Here is a 10,602-nt window from a genome sequence, read left to right on the forward strand (position 1 = left end):
ATATACAATATATAAAAATAAATATAATAAATTTATAAATATATGCATTTATAAAGTAATAAATAAATGTATATTTTCTATATTAGGTATAGAAAAATATATACTACAATATTAAAATATACTATATATTGTATATAATACTCTATATTATGATAGAGAATTATGATGATGATGATGATGAGGCATTGTCCATCACTTGATGTAGCACTGTTATCCCCACGGGCTCTCCAGCTCTATCCCATTCCCAGGTCTCACTAGCCAGTTGCTCCTCCTGGTGAGGTGCTGAACACCCGAGGGCTGCTCACAGTCTTTGTCTGCTCTGATTACAGATTTCTGATGATACAAAAGCTCTCCCTTAATGTGTTGGGCATAATGCAGGTGAGATGGGATGCCTGGCTTTAAATATTCAACTCTGTCCTGAAGAGCCTGCTGATTGTTTTCATGCTGTAAGCCTGGCTGCCTTGTCTGATCAGCCCCTTGTTCAGAGGCTGGCAGTAATCAGGGGATGGAGCTGCCTTTGGGGAGAGCCTGTTGTGGTGCAGACTGATAGAAATGAGGTGTTTCTAATTCAGCAGGGCTGGCACGGGGGGATGGATGCGTGCTCACGTCCCCTGGCAGCTGTTTGTCAGGGGGAAGCTGTGCTCAGTCAGGATGCTCCCAGTGCATCTGTGTGTCCATGGGGATGGCCATGCTGCCCTACTGCTTAAAAGCTCATTAAAGTTGCATCTCCCATTCCCAGCTCCCTCCTTGCCCCCTCTGGCTAGCTGTCCAGGCTTTTGTGAGCAAACTAGAATTGATCATAGCAATTAGCTAAGCCCAGGGGACATTTTGAAATGTTAATGTATATGGTTTTCTCCTCGCTCTCAGATAGCTCTTTGCTAGTGCCAATGATTTGTGCTTTCTTGCTTTGATGCATGTGCTCTTCTTCCCTTTTAGAGTTCTCTGTAGACTGGTATTTAGGTAACATGGTGCCCTCAAGATGTTTGTTTAGCTTTAAATTTCCAAGTCAGTATTAAAGTGGTGATATTTCCAGCAGCTGTTAAAATTCTGTTTGTGTTTTTCCCCCTGAATTGTGTGCTCTTACACGAAAAATGCAGAGCAAGTGACATTTAATTCATCTTAAAAATGAATGGCACAAGTAAAGACTTTGTATACTCAGAAATAACCCAAGATCCAATGTGAGTTTGTGGACACTGAGGCTTTTAGAGGGGCTGGGTTTTTGGAGCTGTTTCTTGCTTGTAACTTCCTTACTTTGAAACAAATCCAGTAAAAAAGAAAAGTGTGTAAATATTTGGTTAAGAGGTGATGGGGAGCTACTGTCTGAACCTTAAAGCTGTGACTGTTATGTGTGCCCTAACAAGCATGTAGCTTGCCTCTTCTTGGAAAATATTTGTCTTTTTCCTACAGAAGCAGCATTCAGTGTCCTTTTCTGACTGATTTCCTCCTTTTTTTTTTGGCTCGAGTTCAGCATTAGCTTTGGTTCTGAAGAAGTGGAAACTCATCAGAAAGTTGTGGCTTGCCAATTGAGAATCTCAGCTGAGGTGGTGGTTTTGTAGTATTGACTCCATGTGGCAGTTCTGATCAAAATAAACACAGCTCACCCTGGGAACTGGATGCTTGCCTTGGAAAATAGGATTGAAGAAATCAAAGCTTTGGTATTTTAGGATGTAATTGTAAACACTTAAACAGCAATGTTGTTATGTATTCAGTTTCCTCTCCTTAGTATCACAAATAAGTCCATCTTCTTTTAGGCTAATCTGAATTTTTCCTTAAAGATTATTAGTTATTAAAGTTCTTATCCATTTCTGGGGCTGGTAGAAGTCCCCACATGCTGTTTATTTAAGGATGTGGGAACATCTTGTACCAATACCCTTCTTAAACTGTTTTTGTTTGTTTTAGAAAAACACTAGACTATCTTGGTATATTTCCCAGTTCACACCATTATGGTGCTCTGTTAGTTTGCTCAATTATTATATGTGTTTGTAAGGTGAGTTTGTGGACATTGAGGGTTTAATAATTTCTATCTTGATAACCAGACCCAGTTTTACATTCTATACTTTTATAACAAAGTGTGAAGTGAGGTGTTTCTGCTCACTCTCAGTACAGAATTAATTCTGGAACAACCTCTGTACCCAGCCATTTGATACTCTTTTTTTGGGTTGCATCTTTTTGATGTGAGAGCAGGGATTTTAACTGGTGAACTTGTCTCTTATCACTTAGCTGATGGCTTAGGTAGGTGGCTTGTATAACTTAAATTTTCAAGGCTCTCCCAGTCTTGGACTCTCTTCTCAGAATTAGAGAGAATTCTTGGAGATGAACTGGGTGCCCAGAGGAGCTGTGGCTGTCCCCATCCCTGGAAATGTCCCAGGCCAGGCTGGATGGGGCTTGGAGCAGGCTGGGACAGTGGAAGGTGTTCCTGCCTATGGCAGGGGTTGGAAAGAGATGATCTTTAAGGTCCCTCCCCACACAAACCACTCTGTGATTCTGTAATTAAAAGAGCAGCAATATTTAGTGAAATTCCTGTAGGTTTGAGTCAAAGGCCAAACCAATGGCAGCTGAGGAGCTGGTGGTGACCTTCCCATCCCTAGGAGGACCCCAGACCTTCTCTTGCTTCTTGTGTCTAAGTGGGGACTTTTTTTTCTCTCTCTCTTTTTGCCCTTCCTCTTCCCTCCATATGAATTCTGATTCTTTCTCCTATTTTGACTCCTAACCAGGGTCATCCTGTGGTTCCAACTCACACACTGAATTTGGTGTTTTTGTGATATGAATATCACTTCCTGTCTTGTCAGCAGCATTAGGACTATGAAAAGTACTCTGGAAACCTCAGAAGCATCCTCCATAAATATATTTAATTAAACCCATAGTTTCCAGTATGCCTCAAACACATATATTGTTCCAGCTCATGACATAGTGATAATAAGATGACAGCTTTAAAATGTGCTGCTTTGGCTAAGGCCTCTCCTTCCCATCTTCCTTTGTGGTTTTTAGAGGCTATTGATGGTACATCCTTCATTTGGCACATGAATTCTTTGGCAGAGTTTCCTCTGCTTGCACTCCAGACCTTTACTGCTGCTCTTCTCACACATTAAAATGTTGGGGGGTTTATATTTCGTTTTTGTAGCCTTGTTGTGCCTTGTTAACCACAAAGGATAAATAGTTCTTGCTTTAGGAATTCAAAAGAAATGCAATTCTTGTATTTCTACTTGCCTGGTCATGGTTTTTTTCCTCCTTCAGCAATCTGTGGAGATGTCTTCACCATGAAGGAGGCCCTCAACTCAACTCTGCTTCTTTCCTTCTACCTCAACTTTCTGAAAAGGTGCAGGTTTTTTTCCTGCAATTTTTTTTCCTGCCATTTTTTCCTACAATTTTTTTTCCTGCAATTTTTTTCTGCTTTTTATATTCTGCCTTTTTTTTTTTCCCTAAAAAGTAAGGACCTCATGGATTGAAGATGTAAAAATTAACTGCAGAAATGCCTGTGTTTTCTGACTAGAATCGTGGAGCATTTTTTTGTTGTTGTTGTAGGGTGCAGATGGAGGTCACATGGCGGCCAGGAGATGAAAGTTCCTGTCTTATGTTTTATATTTAATTGTCAATCTGCTCTTTGGTTGTGATTTTGTAGGCACTGGATGGTTTGGGTGCTCTTCCTTTTGCCCCCAAAAGCCTCCAGCCCTCAGGATTGGTGCCTTGTTGCTCTCTGCAGTGTGGAAATGCCACCAGAATAGCAATTCATCATGAAGGGATAACAAATGCACTGGAATGCCCAACATACGGATTGCTTTGAGAATGGGAAATGTCAAGGAACTTGCAGAAGACTAATCAGATTTGGGACCAATAAATGTGAAGTTGATTTATAGGTTTTTAATCAAACATGTTGCTACTCAGACTTGCTTTATCCAAAAGTAAAAGCGAGGTCAGAGACTAGATTTCCTGCTTTTCCTGGCTTTCAGCAGTGACTCTGTAGCTTGGAAAAAAGAAGTCTTCATTGCCTCAGTGGCAGTGTGGAGCTGGCAGCAGCTCCAGGGCTGTTGCTTGTGCCACCCACACTGCTGGAACAGTGCTGACACCCAGCTTCAAAGCACAGCTGTGGAGCCCTGCCAGGTAGGTGGCTCTGCCTGCTCCCAAAATGTGGAGTCACCTGCTGCTCTCAGTTGTAGATGGCATTTGAAGGTTTTTTTGGAGACACCCTTCACCTCTGGGTAGCCCCAAGCTAAAGGGAGAGAGACTCCTCACACTCTCCTCTGTCCATGGGACTTGATCCAGCAATTCAGTTCATAAATCAGATTATTCCTAGTTACCCTCATTTTCTAATGGAGAAATAACTTGGAGAGGGAGGTTTGGGATGGAGATGGGTGTGATGTGCTGAGCTGGATCAGAGCTCTCCCTGCAGCAGTGGGTTCACATTGATCCAAGCATTCACTCTGAATTGTGTGCTGCAGCCCTGGGCACAGACAGGGCTCTACTTCTGGGGTTTGAGAGATGGACTTAGCCAGGACTGCCACACATACTGTCTTAAGAGGTACTATAAATGCTGGCCTGAGGATAATAATCTGTTTCATGATCATTTCTCTAGGTAATTATTTCAAAATACACAGGGGGAGTTTGTTTCAGCAACTTAAAGTAACTAGATTGTGACTCTCTGCACAGCCTTGCAAGGAGGCTGGTGAAGCCTGTCCAGTTCCATGCACACTCATCTCAACACCATGAGTGTTATTTCAGCGTCATGGCAAAGCTTTTCTGTCCTGGAGATCCCTGGGCTGTGGGAATTCAGCCTTGCCAGGAGCAGGGACAAGTTCTCTGCCCTCAGCTCTGGCTAACACTGGCTTTTTTCTTTATGATACAGATAAACATCAACATCTGTAGATAAACATCTTCATCATTCTGATTATCATTTTAAACCTTCAGCTTGGATTTCTGAGCTACAAGTTTAGATCCTAAATGAACAGATTTTTGATCCCCTGCAGTATTCCCATAAGGCACTTTTGAAGTCAAGTAAGGGCAATTTAACTTTGAAAAGAACAAGATATTGTTTATTACTACAGCAGTACTCCAGATCCTTTTCTGGATAAGCAGAAGGGCATTGGGAAGGTGGTTTTCTGCTTTTCCTACTGCAGGTTCTACAGGATGTAGAGACTCTGCCATGGAGGGGAGATTGGGGAAAAAGAGAAGTATATGGTTTTCCTTTTTGCTTTAAGTACCTTTGAGATTTCTCCAATGACACCTTTTCTTCTTGCTCTGGAGGTCTTTGGTCCAAGATCATGTTAAAAGCAAGCAAAGCTGGTGAGGTGGGTGAGGGTCTCATCTAACAGAGCCTTGGTTATCTCCAAGGATAGAGATGCCACCACCTCTCTGGAGTGTCACTCAGTTCTCCACCGTCATCGTGGTGAAAACATCTTCCCTGGCTGGGTTTCCCAAGTTGCACTGTCCATTGCCTCATCTCCTTGTGCTGTGCACCTCCAGGGAGAGGCTCCATCTTCTCTGTGCCCTCTGATTACAAAGCTGCAGTAAGGCTTGGGCGTTGATCTTCCCAATGCTGAATAAACCTGGTCTTCTTAGGTTATCTCAGCTTGGATGTTTTTGTAAGAGATGATCTAGAGGTCTTTGGACCTTTCAGCTGCTTCCTTGCTTTTTGAGATGAAAGGAAACATTCACTGGAAAAGCACCAATTTGTGAAAGACTGCTGGGACTTCCCTTTCTTGTTCCACATTACAAATCGAACCAGCTTTCCTTTGCAGACATTAGTTACCTTGGCTTGTTTCATTTCTGAATGAGTCCAACTCAAGAGGAACTCAGTGACCTCCCAGACAGGTTGTTTGTATCCAAAATAATTGAGTATTGCCACTACATTCAGTCTGTACAGTTAAAAATAAAGCTCTGCTCTAAAAGCAAGATGTTCTTTCTACTTTCAGACAGATTTTTAAAGACTTACACTTTTTCTTTTAGACCTGTATGGTTTTGAATGTATATTAATGTGTCTTTCAGAAGTAGAGTCACAGTATGGAAAGGTGTTGAACGCCCAAAATGTCTTCTCTATTTTCTCCTGGCACATGCAGCATGCTTGCTTATTCATTTATTTATTTATTTATTTATTTAGTTAGTTAGTTAGTTAGTTAGTTAGTTAGTTAGTTAGTTAGTTAGTTAGTTAGTTAGTTCTTAGGGAGCAGGGCAGAACTTCTCCCATTCAGAGTTCAGCCTTGCAAGTAACTGGGCTGAAATAACACAGGCAGATACTGGACTGAAGGAGTAGGACTGGGGCAAAGACCTGGGGCACAGAGGCAGAAAGGTCAAAAGGGTGTTTTTAACAGGTTCTTTGTTATGGCTGTACTCTCAGAACTAACCCAGAGCTCCCTGCCAGTTCTGTTGTTAATTATATTTGCCTAGACTTTTTATAACACAAGTTTATTTGCAAACAAGGTGTGGGAATTCTAATGTTTGCTCATGGTATGTTTAAGACCTGACAGCGCTTGATCTTTTTTTTTCTTTTTAATTTTTAAGCTAGAACTTAATTTCTTTGAGCACTTCACCTTAAATAATATTGTTTTAAGAAAACAAAAACAACCCCCCAGGGCAAATCTCATTAAATTTCATAAGTGAATCAATTGGATGCTGGTTCTTCATAATTTTTTCCATTTATAGAGCTGCCATGGAAAAAACCTGCTCTAGCATAAATTCTTTCCTAAACAAGCTTTTCTGTCCCTGTGTCCACTTTTCTCCATTGCTTAATATTCAAGAAACTGCTGTTGCTTCCTAGGGGGTCCTGGTTTTGCTTCAGACTGCCTTGCAGCATGCTTTGTTCTTATTGCAAAAGCATCAGAATTGGTTAATCCTGCCCTTACACTCCTGTAGTCTAATGTCTTGGTTTTTTACTGTTTAATGTGCTTAGTAATGTCAACTTAGCCTTGAACCTATTAAAAGATTGTGTTGCTTTGTTTTTAACCTTTTCTCCCCTCACTGTGATGTCAGTATATATGCTCAGTATCCACAATGCTGTTTCACAGCCCTGTTGCCTCTCATCTCTTCTCTTCTCTCCCTTTGAGATTGGCGTAAAGGGTTTTCAGAGTTTTTAATTTTAAAAAAAGTCTTATGTCAGTGTGTGTATCTGTCTGTCTTGAGGGATTTATTCAAAGTGATCTTTTACTCCTCGTAAGTTTTCTTGTTTGAGATACCAAAAGGATTTTGAAGGGTATTGAGAAGATTATTTGGCTTATTTTGAAAGAAAACCATTTAACTGAAGAACTGCCTGTTTCCTCTGGGACCCTTGCTCTTGCATCTGTAATTTAGGAATACAAGTGTCAAAGATAGAGGCAGCTGGCTTAAGTATTTATCTAGGAAAATGGATAACAAGACTGTTGTAGAGTTTTCCTTATGTTTTCTGGCAGGAAAAATTCTGCACATACTTGCTGGAGATAAACCAGGCTTTTTAAAGTCAGAGCTGTAGGTTTGGTTTGTCAGTTTGGATGGCTGAAGTAAATTGCACTATCATCAGTCTGCTTCCTTCCCAGGTTTGAGAACGCATGGGATAAATGCTCCTTATAGCAGAGGAGGCTGTCACTTCCATTTTAGAGGTGCTCTGGTATCCTGTGATATGCAGCAAAACATGATCAGGATGTCAGAGGGGATTTTCACCTTTCCAGCCTTTTTCCAATCCCCATTTTTCCTCCTGTTGTTGCTTTGTTTCCAGCTCGTGGTGGAAGTGAACAGATTCTCTTCCAGCTTTCTGCAGGCAGCTTGAAATCTGAAATTCAAAGTGAAAAGGGGTCTCTGGAGTTAGTACAGAATGTTGCTTCTTTTCTCATCCCCTTAGGTTTAAATTTCTGCCATGAAATGTTTTGCAGAATAAACAAGCAGTACTGGCCTCATCTGCTGTCGTTGGTTTTGCAAAGCTTTGTTGGAACGACTCTTTGAAGAAAGAACAATTCTGCAATTAGTAGGATTTTGCTTGGTGTTAAAGGTTAAAAATCTTGCTGGCAAGGAAACTGGGCCTGTGCCAGAACATGCTTTTAAATATCTGTATTCTGATCCCGTTTCCAAAGGCAATAGTAAGAAAGCCCAACCCCTTTACTTGGCTGCTGGGGAGAAAACGCCGTGCTGGAAGGAATCCATCTTATCAGCTTGTGCCCTTTTCCTTTGAAGAGGAGCTCTTTGTCCTTTGCCTTTCTGAGAGCCTCCTACGAGCACAGCGAGCTTCCTTGGCCATTGTGTCCCTCCCTGAGCTGCCTCATTAGTGCTGGGCTGGGGTGGCCTTTCCCCAGGGGTGACACCTGGCACAGGACAGTGTTCCCTGCTCCTGCTTGCTCTCCATCCCCTGCTGTCCAGTGTCCAGAGCCTCCTCATCCACAGGGATGGGGCATCTTGGCCATCATCACTGGCACAGAAACCATGTCCCTGCATTTCTTTTGTCAGCCCTGACTCTCACCAGTGATCTTATGTGTGATCACCAGGTTGGGAGCCGTGTGACAAGAAGGACTTTGAGGGGCTGGAGTGTGTCCAGAGAAGGGAATGGAGCATGACACCAATGAGAAACAGCTGGAGGGGCACAGCCTTGAGAAAATGAGGCTGGGGAGAGATCTTTTTGCTCTCTACAACCACCTGAAGGTTGTAGACAGATGAGGGAAGGCGTCTTCTCCCAGTTAGTAAGTGACAGGATGAGAGGAAACTACCTCAAGTTGATGTTTTGTGTGGATATTAGGAAAAAACGCACTGGAAGGGTTGTCAAGTATTGGAAGAGACTGCCCAGAGAAGTGAAGAATCACCAACCCTGGAGGGATTTAAAAGCTACATAGATGTGGCACTTGGGGATGGTTTAGTAGTGGCCTTGGCACTGCTGAGTTAATAACTGGGCTCAATGATTTTGCAGGGGTTTCCAGCCTAAAAAAATTCTATGATTCCATGAGAAAGAGCCATGTGAATTCCCAGCTTCCCCCAGTAGATATTGATGGTGCATGTGAGCATGTCCAGCCATCTCTAGCTCCTCAGAAACAGATGGGCATAAAATGGCATCATGGGACTGGAATTTTATTAGTTATCATTGTTCTTGTGCTTTGGAAAATTAATTTAATTTGAGATAACTAATGAAAAAGTCGTGGGGGAGCCTTTCCCGTGGCAGCTTTGCTGCAACTGTGCCTCTGCCATTTGCTGGGCAGGTTGCTCTTAATACATCCATTAACTCCTCTTGGATGGGGTGAGCTGCTGGCTGCTCTGGTGGCTGCTGTCAGTTCTCAACGTGGAGCATGAACCTGTGAGCCATTATGCCACTAATAACCAAAAAGGCCTCTTTGAGTGCTTTCTGCTGGTGTGCAGCTGCTGTTTCTGCAGGCTTGGAGGATGGAAGGGATGGTGAGCCAGGTGGGTCGTGCTTGCAGGAGGTGTTTTTCCCTGCTCTGTAGGACAAATTTGGGAATATGTAGTCTGGGCATGTTTATTTTCAGGGAGTTCTTGCCATGTTTTAAAACTGACTCCTGAGTTGCTATGTATTACAATATTGATGTCTTTAAAAGAAAGCTGCCAGAGAGAACTGATCAAAGCAGAGCAAAGACAAAATACAAGCTCAGAGCATTCGAGTTTACTGACCTCATTACCTTGTCTCCAGCACTTTAAATTAAGCTGTTTAGATGACAAAATTCCATCTTCCTGCAACTGAGAATCAGCTTTGACAGCACACTGAAATTGTAGTGTCTGCTACCTCTGGCTCGTACTGCATAATTCATAACATCTTCTTTACCTAAGCCTTAATTAAACCTCCAGATGAGTTGGGTTTTAGTGCTATTTACACATTCTGACCAGAAGAGCCTTACTTTTGTGCCAATGTCACAGTTTCCCACGGATTTTTGAGCAGGGAGCAAATGGATCAGCTCGTGTCCTTTCATGTCTCTATTTGCCATATGATTTTTTCCTTGTTACCAAGGCAACCCTTCTACCCACCCCCCGACAGGCAAGCACTCAATACAATGTAAGTTATTGTCTGGAGCAATTATTAGGCTATTATTAAAGCCCTGTTGAGAAATGTCAGTATCCCATAGGAATTTTAAACAAGTGGGAGCAGAGACAATAGCGAGCATTGGAGGATTGCGAACTCGTGCCGCTGGTAGCGAGGGGAGGCTGCCTGTAGCCCTCCTAACAACGTCTCATAAAAACTATGAGCAGTCTCCCCAAATTGACAGAAGTCAGGATGTGCCAGTGTGGATTAAGATGGAAAGGGAGAAGAGGGGAAAGTGCTCTGGCAGGGCTTTTGGGCTGCGTGCTGCTCCTTGCGTGGCTGCCGTGCGTGCCGAGCGTCTTCGCGTGAGCTCAGTGCAGCCCACGGGGACATGCTGTAGCACTGAGTGTGTTGTTGTGATGGAGATGATAGTAAAATACCCCCATGCCACGTGGATGGCAGAGCGTTCTTTGTTAGAAAGTCTTCTGCATTCATGATCCCTGTCTGTGTGCCCTGGTTTTGAAAGGGAATTATTCATCAGCAGTGGCAGGATGTGTGGGAGCTGGGCAGCGAGCAGCTAAAATAAGAGAGGAAAGTGGCTCTTGACATGATATGTTTATTTGTTTGGAGATTACAGCATGGTGTTTTTTTTCAAAATGAAGGCTTTTCCAGTTTCCCAGCAGCAGGAA

The 10,602-nt window shown here is 42.7% G+C and overlaps 1 protein-coding gene across 1 annotated transcript in view; it reads left to right on the forward strand.

The window, feature by feature from the left end:
* The window catches only part of XPR1 (xenotropic and polytropic retrovirus receptor 1), a 106,417-nt gene that overhangs the window by 34,391 nt on the left and 61,424 nt on the right, over positions 1-10,602 (forward strand). The gene's annotated exons all lie outside the window — the stretch shown is intronic.

Source organism: Geospiza fortis, unplaced genomic scaffold (genome assembly GCF_000277835.1).
Source record: "Geospiza fortis unplaced genomic scaffold, GeoFor_1.0 scaffold506, whole genome shotgun sequence".
Taxonomy (NCBI): Eukaryota; Metazoa; Chordata; class Aves; order Passeriformes; family Thraupidae; genus Geospiza; species Geospiza fortis.